General features: G+C 41.0%; 1 pseudogene; it reads left to right on the top strand.

Moving 5' to 3' along the window:
* Window positions 1–3,030: 3,030 nt before the first annotated feature.
* On the top strand, window positions 3,031–4,845 carry LOC123820055 (annotated as a pseudogene).
* The last annotated feature ends 8,859 nt before the right edge of the window (window positions 4,846–13,704 follow it).

The raw sequence follows: 13,704 nt of genomic DNA on the forward strand, positions 1-13,704 counted from the left end.
AAACCCCATTGGTGTCCTAATTACAAGTGAAGGCAAGGGATTTTCATGAGAAAAGGGAAGGAATAATTACATGAAAGGAAGTATGAATTCCTATAGGTGCTGATAAGCTGAGCTACCCTGGCTATAGATGATTAGTTTTTCATTCTGTCTTCAGATAGAGTCCATAATCATCAGTCCTTGTGGTCGAGATGCCCACTATTCTGTGGCCTTTACAAACAATAGTTTGTAAGACAATGTTTGTTCATCCTAATCCAAAGGTCTGACCCGGGTGTAACATTCCAATGGTTACAGAAGCAAGACAAGTGAGGCAGTTCCTCTGGGATGGCAGCTCTGATTCCATTTGGTCATGGCTCCATTTATGTCATTTTTCACACACAAAACATCTAGGAGAGAGAACCTAACAAAGGGAGAAGAGAATCATGGGGAAGGCATCTGAAAAGTGGCTGCAATTACTAATGAAGAAAAGTGGAAAAAGAAAAGCTGAAAAGGAGGGAGGAGGAGAAGAGAAAATATTGAAAATATAAAAGATAAATTTTTGAGATTAAAAAAAGAGGAAGAGAAATGTCAAAGAGGAAAGTAAGCAAAAAAAACACACTGGTAAGCACATTTTAGTGACATTTGAGAATATAAAGGGCAAAAAAGTCTAAAAGCTTACAGAGAAGAACAGATCAAATACAGAGGAACAAATATCAGAATATCATTAGATTTTTCAACAGCAATCATGGCTGCAATAAGGCAATGGGGTAAGGTTTTCAAATCATTAAAGGAAGAAAACTTAGAATCCAGAATTTTATATCCAGCAAACTTTTTCAGATGTGTGGGCATGTCAAAAATGTTCTCAAGTACAGGCAGGCCTCACTCTTGCACAGTAGTTCTTGCAGAACTGTAAACATGATCATGCATGTTGAAACCATACAAAACCATTTCAACAGCTCACCAGAAAACATATGATTACTCCTTGACCTTAACATTTTTTTGGTCAGAACTTTAACTACTCTCTTGCTGTTAGTTATGAAAACCTTTTTACTCTCTGGGAAAATGAAAAAAAAACAGTCAAACTAATATTTATTGAGTACATTATAGTTCACATTTTAGAAACATTGAGAATTAAATATTTCTTCATTTAAAAAATCAAGAATAATTTGAATAGTGTTTGCCCTTTTCTTTGTATAAATTACGATGTATAAATTGTCCTCTAATAAAAGAGGTACTCTTTTTTTTTCTTTTTGTAAGATTTTATTTCTTTATTTTTAGAGAGAGGGAAAGGGAGGGAGGAAGAGAGGGAGAGACACATCATGTGAGAGAGAAACACGGATTGGTCACTTCTCTTATGCGTCCCGGATGAACCTGCAGCTCAGGCACACGCCCCACCTAACCTGGAATCGCACCAGCCACCTTTCGGTTTTCCAGATGATGCCAAACAGAGTCACATTAGTCAGGGCTATCTTGAATTCTTTATTGGCCACGTTAAGAATCTGTATTTCTTTGCTTAAATTCTTGGTGTTGCTACTGAAAAAGGCTTGTCTCATCAATATATAATTGTAAGTGATCTTCATAACCACCCATGAGTCTGCATTTCCCCCAAACACTGACTCTGACCTTGAACAAAACAAAGTTTTATTTTGTGCCGATCTCAGCCTATCTATAACCAATGTTGGGGTTGGACTGGGTCTTGTGGTTCTTATTATGACTGCAAGACACCCTTTTGCAATAACCATCGGGAAAGTTTGAAAAAATAAAGGTTTATTACTTTTAGGACCTGAAAATTATACAGCACACCTGGAACCTCTCTGATAGGGGGATGGAGAGGGTCCATGGGCTTGGGCTTCTGCTTTTATTAGGGTTGAGGATGGGACCTAGGATTTTTGAGCTTATTCCTTTCTGGTGATTTAAATCTTTTTTTTTTAAAGATTTTATTTATTTATTTTTAGAGAGAGGAAGGGAGAGAGAAAGAGAGAGAAACATCAATGTGTGGTTGCCTCTCATGTGGCCCCTGCTGGGACCTGGCCTGCAACCCAGGCATGTGCCCTGACTGGGAATCAAACCTGCGATGCTTTGGTTCGCAGCCCACGCTCAATCCACTGAGCTACACCAGCCAGGGCAGGGTGATTTAAATCTTAAAAGTAAGAGTAAGAATTTAAAGCTCAAGAAGGGAAAAAAAGCAAGTGGTCCAAATGGTCACTTACTGAAATCAATGAAGCTCTCTTAAGCAAAGGAGCCTTAGTCCCTGAAGGAGGGTCCAAGGCGAGGCAGCCTAGCTCTTTAAGTCTTGTTGCTGGAAATGTGTTTATTCCACCTGGCTATCCCTGAAGTGGATGCTTCTTTGAAATTTATGCCTCTGCCATCACAGTTTAAATCAGGCATTTGCATTACAAAACAAACAAACAAACAACTGTCAGTACCTACACTACAGCATGACCTAGTGTTAAACAACAAAATTCGACTTGGTAAATTTGGAGATCTAATTGGCTTTAAACAATTAGATTGGACAGCATCACGTCTAGCAGGCAGAGAGATACTCCAAGGGGTTGCACAAATGGAAGCTTTTTATAGGAAGAGGGATGTGGCAGGGGAGTTATTAGTAAAGGAAGACAAATGGGTTGGATTTAATGGATTATTTCTAGAGCAGAACATCTTAACTTGTGGGTGGAAAGGAATGGCAAGGGTTTTATCATGCAGATTTCCCTTGGGAAAAAGGAGATGAGGAGAGGGCAAATGTGACTAATTACCTTACTGGTGCTTCACCAGGAAATTCGGGGTTGGTTGATTAAGATTATGTTTCTGGGAGGGGTTGAAACTGCAAGTAAATCAGGTATTTTATCTAGGCTTGGTATCTTGGGTGTTAGCTCAATTAAAGCTTTCTGGGCCAGTGGTTCTCCTCAACACTAGCAAGTCAACTACAAACAAGTTTATTCAACGAAATGGAATGTAAGTTTTAGTAACCAAGCACAATAGAAAACGAGGTACTTGCTCATACATGCTTTATAAATTGAGCTGTGGACAGGCTGCTGGCCTGGTCCCTGGTGTGTCCCTGGCCCTCCACGTCCCGTGCTGCTAGAGCCTTTCGCAGCTTCCTGGGTTCTCAGCGACCCAAGCAGGAGGGCTGGCTCCGGCTGCAGAGATCCGCTGTGAGCACTCCTCGGCGCGGCCTGTCGGCGGCACCAAGTGCACGCTGCTCCGCGCTGCAGGCCGATTCCGCTGCGTCCTGTGGAGCAGTGATGGTGGGCACTTCGGAGGCCCGGGAGGTGGGGTAGGCGCTGCTAACATTGCAGCAGAGGGCACCCCAAAAGGACCAGGAGAACATCAATCCCGAGAAGGCGTCACGCACCCAGCCGCCCCAGACCAGGGGCGGGGCGGAGCTGGCACTATTGAAGGCCCGGGACCAGCGGGGCTCAGCGCAGCTGCCAAGGCCCAAGAAGCCACGGGGTTGCACCTCTTAAGGATCTTCGTATAACTGCAGAGCATGCCATTGTTCCTTCCTGGAAAGCAAATAGTAAATGCTTTTACCATTCATGTGCATGAAGCAGAAGAGACTCAAAAGAGGCCAGATGAAATGTGAAATGTAAAACATGGAATGCGAAGATGTCCTGGAGTTTATCTCAGCTATTACATTCCCTGCACCAAGATAACCACTGATATTTCTTGATCATGCAATGGATAGTAGTAGTGTTGAGTCACCACACACTATGGACGTTGTCAATTGAATTGGAAGATGAAAAGCCAGTGAGTGTTAATGAAGTCCCAGACTACCACACGAAGGACATTCACAGATTCCTCAGGTAAATGGAGATTCAGTGTAAGCTTAAAGTGGGTTACATGAAGAGACAGGGAGACATCACCAACAGTGTGAGGGCTATCCTCTGCGCTATTAGTTGAGGTAGGAGAAGAATATAAACTATAGAATGAGACCCTGCTCTTGGTTGGGACCTACACAGACAGGTTCCTTTCATCCATGTCTGTGTTGAGAGGAAAACTTCAGCTTGTGGGCACTGCTGCTATGCTTTAGCCTCAGAGCTGGAAGAAATACACCCCCCAGAAGCAGCAGAGTTTGTGCACGTTACAGATGATACCTGTACCAAGGGAGGGGTTCTGAGAATGGAGCACCTCATTCTGAAAGTCTTTGCTTTTGACTTTGCTGCACCAGCAGTAAATTAGTTTCTCGCCCAATACTTTCTGCACCAGCAGCCTGCGAACTGCAAAGCTGAAAGTTTAGCCATGTTTTAGGGAGCATTACGTTGAATAGATGCTGACGCATACATTAAGTATTTGTCATCCGTTACTGCCGGAGCAGCTTCTCATCTAGGACTCTTCATAGTCATGGGGCAGAGCTGGCCTAAATCCTCAGTGCAAAAGGCTGTGTTTACCCTGGAGAGTCTGACCCCGTGTCTCCTGGACCTTCACCAGACCCACCTCAGAGCACCACAGCACACAGGACCCTCAGAGAAAAGTACAGAAATTCCAGCTATCATGGTGTTTCTCTCCTCTTCCCACCAGAGATGCTACGTGTGTAACACGGGAAGACTGCCTTTGCTTTCTAAGATTGAAATCACTTAAAGTACAAATTATGATATCACTTTTTAAATGTTTTTAATTTGTATATCTTTTGTACATGTAACTATCTTAGAAATATGGCCGATTTTAAATGCTTTCATTAAGACTATACTTTTAGGGATCATTTCTATATTTCATTAAATTCTCGTGTTAAAATATTGAGGATGCCAACTGTCAGTATAATAAGAATAAGAATAAGAATTGATGAGTTGATTTGAAAAATACAAACTGAGCTATTACTGCTGAGAGCTAAGCTTCTTTTTTAATATATTTTTTCTTTTATTGATTCTTGAAAGAGGGGAAGGGAGGGAAAAAGAGAGAAAGAAATATACATGTTAGAGAGAAATATCAATCAGTTGCCTCTTGCACACACCCTGACTGGGGACTGAACCCACACCCCAGACATGTACCCTGACTGAGAATCAAACCCGCCACCTTTCGGTTTGCAGGATGACACCCAACCAACTGAGCAACACCAGCCAGGGCCAGAGCTGCGCTCCTTAACCCCCTTTGGTTTGGAAGTCTCCCTGTTGGGGAACAGTTTATTTCTCTCTCAATAAAATATTCCTATCAAGTAAAACTCAGAATTTTCTTTTCCTAGAGGCAGTAAGTGGGATGTCTAGTGCAAGTTATTTTTGAGGTTTTGGTATAGTAGGCAGTTATTCAGACAGGATCTGAGTAGGAACAATAGGCCAGCTACAGAAGTTCACCAGGGCCGAAAGCCCCAGGTGCCTAGCAATGGGCAAAACTTGAAAAACAAGTATTGTAGGGTGGGACCTTGCCCCCAGGGTGACCTTTCCTCCTTTAGTGTAACATTGATCGTGGGGTTTCGACCCCCTGGCCTTTTATATCACTGGGCACAAGGTTCAAAACCTCTCCTGACTTTCCCTTCCCTGGTGAGATGCTAGGCACACGATAGAGCCCCTTAGAGGAGGAACAAAGGGGCTGGAGAATTCCAGGAGAGCCCTAGCAAGACCCCTCCCTTAAGCATTAAGACCTCAGGACAATGAAGTTCTGGCCCTCATCCAATAATCTTAAGAACAAAGCCTGGGGTCTGTTAACCACAGAGACAAAGTTTTGGTCAAACTAGAGATAACATCTAGGTCTCAGTTGTGTTTCAGGTCCAGGCCCAGAAAAGCAGCAAAACCAGGTGAAGTGATGCCATGGCTGGCATCAGGAACAGCTGAGTTGTCTGATCCCTACCTTAGTGCCAACCAATCAGTAGAGACCACAACCCTGAAAAGGACATATGTGGAAAGCTGATGAATATCTATTGAGATCTCCCCTAAAATCCCTACCTTCAGAAAACAGGTAAAACCCCTTACCTTAAGACAAAGGGCCCAATAAATACACCTTCTCTCTCTCCCTCCCTCCCTCCCTTAGGAGAAGAAACCTTTGCTTTCTTCTCCTAAGCTCCAAGGGTCCTTCTTTTGCCTTTGTAATTTGTTTCCTGCGTTCACGCAGCCCAGCTAGCTCACTTCTTCTACCCCTGTGACTTTCTAAATAAACTTTTGCTTATATTTGAGTTTTTGACTCTGAATTCTTTGTTAGCCAACCTCAAGGACCAAAGTCTAACACCTATTGATGTTCACCATTAACAGTTCTAGTTTCGTTTTGGGAGCTTTAGTATATAGGCCAGTGACCGCCGTGAACGATATGTTTTTCAGGACTCACCTGAAACAGTTAAATTAATTAAACAAAGATGCCGTTTGACTGGAGTGGCTATAATGCCCCTAAGGACATTCAATCACAACTAGCCAACTAGGCTTAAGTTACAGCCAATCACATAATTTACTTCTACAATTGAACCCACGTTCAGCAGCCTGCCCGCCACAAAAGCCATACTGGTGAGACAGGTGCCAGCAAGAAGGAAAAAAGTTTATTCAAGCACTGGCATCTTCAGAAGATGAGTGGATTCCTGTCCTTATCTCTGGTCAAACCATAAATTCTTACGGGGAGTTGTTGGGAATTCAGGAAGGGGAAAACTTCCCCAAAGAAGTGTGTACATGCTGTTTCTTTTGGGAGTAAGGGGAGTGGGGACTGAAAGGGGAGTCTCACAGACCTTCGTTCTGGTGTTATCTTTCTATTTGCATTAGCATTCCTCCCTTCCCTGGGCACCTGTGGTTTATGGCCAGATGCCAGCTTATTTATCTCACATCTGTAATGAGAACCGAAGCACAGGCTTGACAAAACTTTGATTACTAGCTGGGAGATTTACAACTTAACGTCTCAGTGGAGGCAGAGGCTTTACAGCAGGGAGAAAGGGAAAGCAGAACAGAGATCAGGGGTGGCTGTGGACTTTGCAGGCAGTGTTTTTGCTGGTCCTAGATCTTTATGGTCAGTGTCCTTGCATCTGTGGAAGTTGAGATCAGACTGTTTCTTAGGTTTACACAGAGGGTGAACTTGTTGATTCTGGTAAAGCATACTTAGAAAAGAAAACTTAACATGCAAACTCTGGCTTTGAAAGAAAAATCGGGTTAGAGTAACAAGCTGGGTTTAACATTTACTAAGATTAATATGGGTAACTTTATATAAGTACAAGTATAGTGTATTCATTCCTTGTTAAACTTCGTTTGCTTCTGCTTTTCTCTATGACAGTCTCTCTGGCCTTGCCTGGTGTGGCTCAGGGAGTTGAGTGCTGGCCTGAGAGCCAAGGGGTCACTGGTTTCAGTTCCCCATTTGGGGACATGCCCGGGTTGCAGGCTAGGACCCCAGTGCGGGGCTTAAGGGAGGCTGCCAATTGATGTTTCTCTCGCACATCTATGTTTCTCTCCCTCTCTTTCTCATCTCTAAAAAATAAATACATTTTTTCAAGTCTCTGTAAGCTCTTTTTGGTGAAGCATTCCTAAACACTTCTGGTTCTGAGCTGCCCCATTCAAATAGATTTTAGCTTAAATAAACTCTTAAAAATTTTAATATGCCTTAGTTTCTTTTAACAAAGCTTAAGCCAGACTCTATTCGCTTCTCTTTTGCAAAAGAAGGGGATGTCTTTTAACAGTAGCAAGAATGCCCTCTCTTTAAATAACTAGGTTTGTGCTTGCTACTCAGTTTATGTATTAAATCCATTTCATGTTGATACATAAATAGTTAATAAATAAAACATTTGATTTAGAAAGTGGAATAAATAAGAGATGAGAAAGTAAAGGCAAAGAGGAAACAACTCACGTATGTCCTAATCTGGTGGTGCATTGGTTTTAAATATTTTTAATTTCTTATAAAAGATGGATGCTATACATATATTCTCGTAACCTGATTACCCCTTCAGCAATACACTGTAAGTTTATTTCATGTTAACAAATACAGCTTTTATTGCAGCTTTAATGGTTATACAGAATTCTATGTTATAGACATACCATAAAGTATTTAGGTTGATTCTAAAATTGTAAATAATGCTATGATAAACATTTTTATAGTCCTATTTCAACAATCACTTGCTTTTATATCCTTTAAATACATAATTAGATTTATGACTTCCGGCCAAGATGGAGGCATAGGCAGATGTGCTTTGCTTCCTCACACAACCAAAAGAAGGACAACAACAAATTTAAAAAGAGAAAACAACCAGAACTGCCATACAATTGAACTCTATGGAAGTCTGACAACCAAGGAGTTAAACATTCACTCAGACTGGTAGGAGGGGCAGAGATGGGTAGCCAGGGCAGGGAGGACATGCAGCAAAGTGGCAGATGGCATGGGTGAGGCAGCAGCTGGCAGACCAGGCAGTCCCATATTCACATGCAGATAAGCCGGGAGAAATAACTAGGGAGCAAGACAGACTACACAACCCATGGTTCCAGCACGGGTTAATAAAGCCTCAAAACCTCTGGCTGTAAAAATCTGTGGGGTTGCAGCAGTGGGAGAAACTGCCAGTTTCACAGGAGAGTTTTCTGGAGAGACCCATGGGGTCATAGAATGTACACAAAACCACACACCAGGGAATCAGCACCAGAAGGGCCCAATTTGCTTCTAAGGCTCTGCCCTAAGACAAAGAAATATGGCTGAAATGAAAGAACAGATCAAAACTCCAGAAAAAGAACTAAGCAAGAGGAGATAGCTAATCTATCAGATGCAGAGTTCAAAACATTGGTAATCAGGATGCTCACAGAGGTGGTTGAGTACGGACACAAAATAGAGGAAGAAGTGAGGGCTTTGCAAAGTGAAATAAAGGAAAATACACAGCGACCCAACAGTGAAGGGAAGGGAACCAGGACTCAAATCAATAATTTGGAACAGAAGGAAGAAATAAACATCCAACCAGAAGGGAATGAAGAAATAAGAATTCAAAAAAATGAAAGAAGCTTAGGAACCTCTAGGACAACTTTAAATGTTCCAACATCCAAATCACAGGGGTGCCAGAAGGAAAAGAGGAATAGCAAGAAATGGAAAACTTATTTGAAAACATAATGAAGGAGAACTTCCCTGATCTGGCAAAGGAAATAGACTTCCAGGAAGTCCAGGGGAGTCTCAAAGAAACTGGACCCAAGGAGGAGCACACCAAGACTTACCATAATTAAATTACCCAAGATTAAAGATAAAGAGAGAATCTTAAAAACTGCAAGAGAAAAGGAGACAGTTACCTACAATGAAGTGCCCATAGACTTATCAGCTGATTTTTCAAAAGAAAACTTGCAGGTTAAGAAGGGGCTGGAAGGAAGTATTCAAAGTCATGAAAGGCAAGGACCTACATCCAAGATTATTCAGCAAAGCTATCATTTAGAATGGAAGGGAAGATAATGTGCTTCTCAGAAAAGGTCAAGTTAAAGGAGGTCATCATCACCCAGCCCTTATTATATGAAGTGTTAAAGGGACTTATCTAAGAAAAAGAAGATCAAAACTATGAGCAGTAAAATGACAGCAAACTCACAACTATCAACAATTGAACCTAAAAAACAAAAACAAAAATGAACTAAGCAAACAACTAGAACAGGAATAGAAACACAAAAATGGAGATCACATGGAGGGTTGTCAGTGGGGAGGGGGTGGGGAGAGAATAGGGGAAAAGGTACAAGGAATAAGAAGCATAAACTTTAGGTACAAAATAGGCAGGAGGAGGTTAAGAATAGCACAGGAAATGGAGAAGCCAAATAATTTATATGTACGACCCATGGACATGAACTAAGAGTGGGGGATGCTGCTGGGAGGGGGGTGCAGGATGGAGGGGGAGTAAAGGGGACAAAAAAATGGGACAACTGTAATAGCATAATCAATAAAATATACTTGAAAAAAACTTAAAACATAATTAAAAAGAAATAAAAATGTCTAAGCCAGTGTGAGAGAGACAAATACCATGTGATCTCACTTATGAGAAGAACATAATGAATAAAATTAATGAATGAACAAAATAGAACCCGAGGCATAGAATCACAGAATAGACTGACAGCAGTAAGAGGGGAGGGGGAAGAGGACACTGTCCAAAGGAAGGTGAAGGGATTAGTCAAGGAACATGTATGAACGACCCATGGGCATGGACAATGGTATGGGGATTGACTCTGGAAGTGGGGGCGGGCTGGGTGGCGGGATGGAAGGTGGAAATAATTGGAACCACTGTAAAACCTGAAAATAAAATATAAAAACAAAATGTCAAAAAAAGAATTCTAATTGCTGGAGTATTGGATGTGACATATTTAAACTTTTAGTACAAATTTGAAGGTTGATTGGCACTCATTTTAAAAGGACAGCCTTCATAAGAATAAAAAAATACAAAACAAGATGTTCAGTTCAGATATTTTAGCATTTAGGAGCCTGAAACCCCACATCTCTGTGGTGTTATTTTAAATGTTAAGGTCGCATTTCAACAAGCTGATTTAATTAGGGTTGGTTATCAGTCAGTTATAAGTGTCCACATACATAATTGTTAATTTAAAAAAGTGCAAGCAAAAAGGGGAACCAGTATCATCTTGGAAGAAACTAGACTTCAGGGTTAACTGAACAATTGAAATGTCAGTGCAGTGTCAAAATGTGTTCCATGGTTTGGACATATTCAAGTAATAGTATCTTTATCACCGTACTTTCGAAATTCCTATTAGCCTGGCATGCAATTACTTGTACAGCATTATTCAATTACAAGCTACAAATGAATCCAGCTTCTGGACTGGAACGTGAGGCTTTAGTTCGATTAGTAAAGCATAACGACAATCCATTATGAAGGGCAAAAGTTACTAACCAGAACTAAGAATAGGGAAGGGATGTTACCCAAGCTTCCTCCCACCTGATCCAAATAAGATTAGGTGCTCTCCTGCTTTATAAATGTCTTACATGGGAAATAACAGCAACATCCTGCAGTAAAGATCAAGCAAGCTTCAAATGAGAATGAGCTGCCCTTGAGAAGTCACATATCAACTTAAATTCAAAATAGTTAATATATGTATGTACAAGGTCAGTATGTCCAAAGGTTCTGAGAGTGAGAGAAGAGTTGGCTGAGTGCCGGAAGTATGGTGGAAGTGATGAGGTGGGGGCGGGGGCGGGAGCAGCTGAGAGGACTGCCTAAGAGCTGGGACGCTGGAGGCAGTCTCCGCTGACTTCACAGCTCCGTGGGTAACGGCAACTGCATTAGTTAACAGTGTAGCCAGCCTTATTCTTCCTCTGAGGTATGGGAGGGGTGCTCATAAGGTAAGGTTCCAAACATTGCCTGGGGAGGGGGGTGCTGGGCATATAAGGACCTACTATTCAGGACCTCCTTTTAACTGGATTTGGCCACATGCCTTGGGCACCAGAAACGTATATCTGAATATATCAGCATGAATGTGAATAACATCATAATATGTGCAATTTGTTAGAGTTCATAAATGTTTAAATTGACATACTGTCAGTTACATTGATATCACTTTTCCTTTATTGATCTCAGAACAATTGAAAAACTAGGCAATGAAAAACACTGATATAAGAATAATCATGAACCACACAAGGCACCACACACATACACACATACACATACACACACACACATATATATATAGTTCAGTTATAAATAGTATTTTTCAAGCTTAAGTAATGTACAGACTCCCCCTCTAAAGGAAAACAAATTTCTCATGAGCCACCTAGTATTTGCTTCTATTATTTTTATTATAATGTTAATTAAAAATGTATAAATATAATCTTGACATAAATGTCTGATGTTTTTATAGCCACCTATAAAAATCAAACCATATTTACAAATTGAATATAAATAAAGCCAAATAAGCTTCATATGAACAATATTTGATATAACACTTAATATTGGTTTGCTGAAATTAGGGCCCTACTTGCGATGGGAAAATGGCATGATGTAGATTCTTTGGTGTTCGGTGACCCGTCTCATCCCTTCTGGCCGCTCATTGGGGAAGAGGCCTCATCTCTGTCCACACTGGTTCTCTCGGGACTCCTATAAATTCCAAGGGCACAGGAGGCTATGCCTGGAGATCTAATTGCCCCCAATTTTTACTCCAAGGGTTTGAACTGAACAAGCACATTACCCTGGGATGGGATAATGATTATTAAAGTTTTGTGGTGTGTGTGTGTGTGTGTGTGTGTGTCAGGGGAGAGGGGAGAACATGTAAGTTCTATTCTCTTCGCAAATTTCAATTATATAATAGTTTAATTTTTGTAAATGAAAATGAGATCACACTATTTATACTGAGATGGTGGTTTATTTTGGCACCATAAAGTTAGATGTATTTTCACTGTGAAGCACACTTCTTTTTTAATTAATCTTTATTGTATTTTCCCAATTACCATTAATTCCCTTAGACCCCCCTCCCCCAGCAGTCAGCACATTGCTGTCCATGTCCATGAGTCCTTCTTCAGCCAGCACTTCTTGATAGGTACTGTGAATATTAAATATCTCTGATGTTGCTTGTTTTGATTCCAGGTTCATCAAGGAGCCTTCTGATTATCTATGTATGTGACTTTGTGCACAGACCAGCTACCAGGAGAGAAATCAAATACCAAACAATGCAAGTGTCTGGTCTCATTGAAATAATCAACAAATAGGCATTTGGGTTAGAGTATTGCATACAGGTTTGGATAATGAGTGTTTTCTTTAGTCCTTGATTACCTATGGGGGCCCTAAAATGTAATTGTTTTTGTGTGTGTTTGCTCCGAGGCAGGAAACAAGGCGACTTCACCTACGTGATACCACCGAGGGTGGTATCTTGAAGCTAGCCGGCCAGCCTCCCCTGGGGGATGCCTCCTTCTTGCACTGCATTTCGAGTTTTAACACAACAGTCACTGTCAGAGTGAGTGGATGGGTTGAGCAACAAGAGCTCGGATGTTATCCAAAAAGTCTTTAATGATGGCATAGAGACTTGAATTGCAGCTTAACAGACTGATATGATTTAGTTGGGGTGACTCAGGTGGAGCATGGTGATTAATAAAGGTGATATCATACAAGCAAACTGAGCTGCTAACTTTGACAGACACAATGTAAGGTGCTTGGCATGGATTAAAAATGTATACTGTGGGAAGATACCTGAGGTGGGAAAAGAATACATGAGGTAGGGAGTCTTCAGTACCACCATTTTCTTCAAGACAAAAAGGGATAAAAGTGGTATACTACTGGATAAGAAGCAGGAAAATGACCAGTATTTGCAGATAATATGCTTGTTCCCCACCTCCTCCAAAAGAATCCAAGAGAATCATTATGAGAGTAAGATAATAAGTCAAATGTAAAATATATATACATGTATATGTAGAGCACTTATAACCAAATGAAAATACAATTTTAAAAGTCATATTCTCAATAGAAACAAAACCTATGTTCTATCTAGATATAAACTTGATAAGTAACGTGAAAGACTTATAACAAGAAAACCGTGAGACTTTATGGAAACATAAAGGAAGACCTGAGAAAATGGAGGGACGGGGTGTGTATCTGATGGGGAAGACTAAATATCAGCCATTTTCATTTCTCCCTGAATTATTTCACAAATGTAATGCACTATATTGACATCTCAATGAAATTTTATTCGTGAAGTTTACAGATTGTTTTGATTTCCTGCTTTTGCCACAGGCCCCATCTCTAAATACTATTACATTGGGGGTCACATATGAGTTTTGGGGTGGGGGGTACCATTGGGACCATAGTACTCAGTTACCGAAAGTGTTGGCAAATGGGCTCTTCTTCCACTCTCCTCTCTTTAGGAATAACAACGGAGCCCATAACTTCACTGTAAAACA

Source organism: Phyllostomus hastatus, unplaced genomic scaffold (assembly GCF_019186645.2).
Source record: "Phyllostomus hastatus isolate PE091 unplaced genomic scaffold, TTU_PhHast_1.1 phas_contig_34, whole genome shotgun sequence".
Taxonomy (NCBI): Eukaryota; Metazoa; Chordata; class Mammalia; order Chiroptera; family Phyllostomidae; genus Phyllostomus; species Phyllostomus hastatus.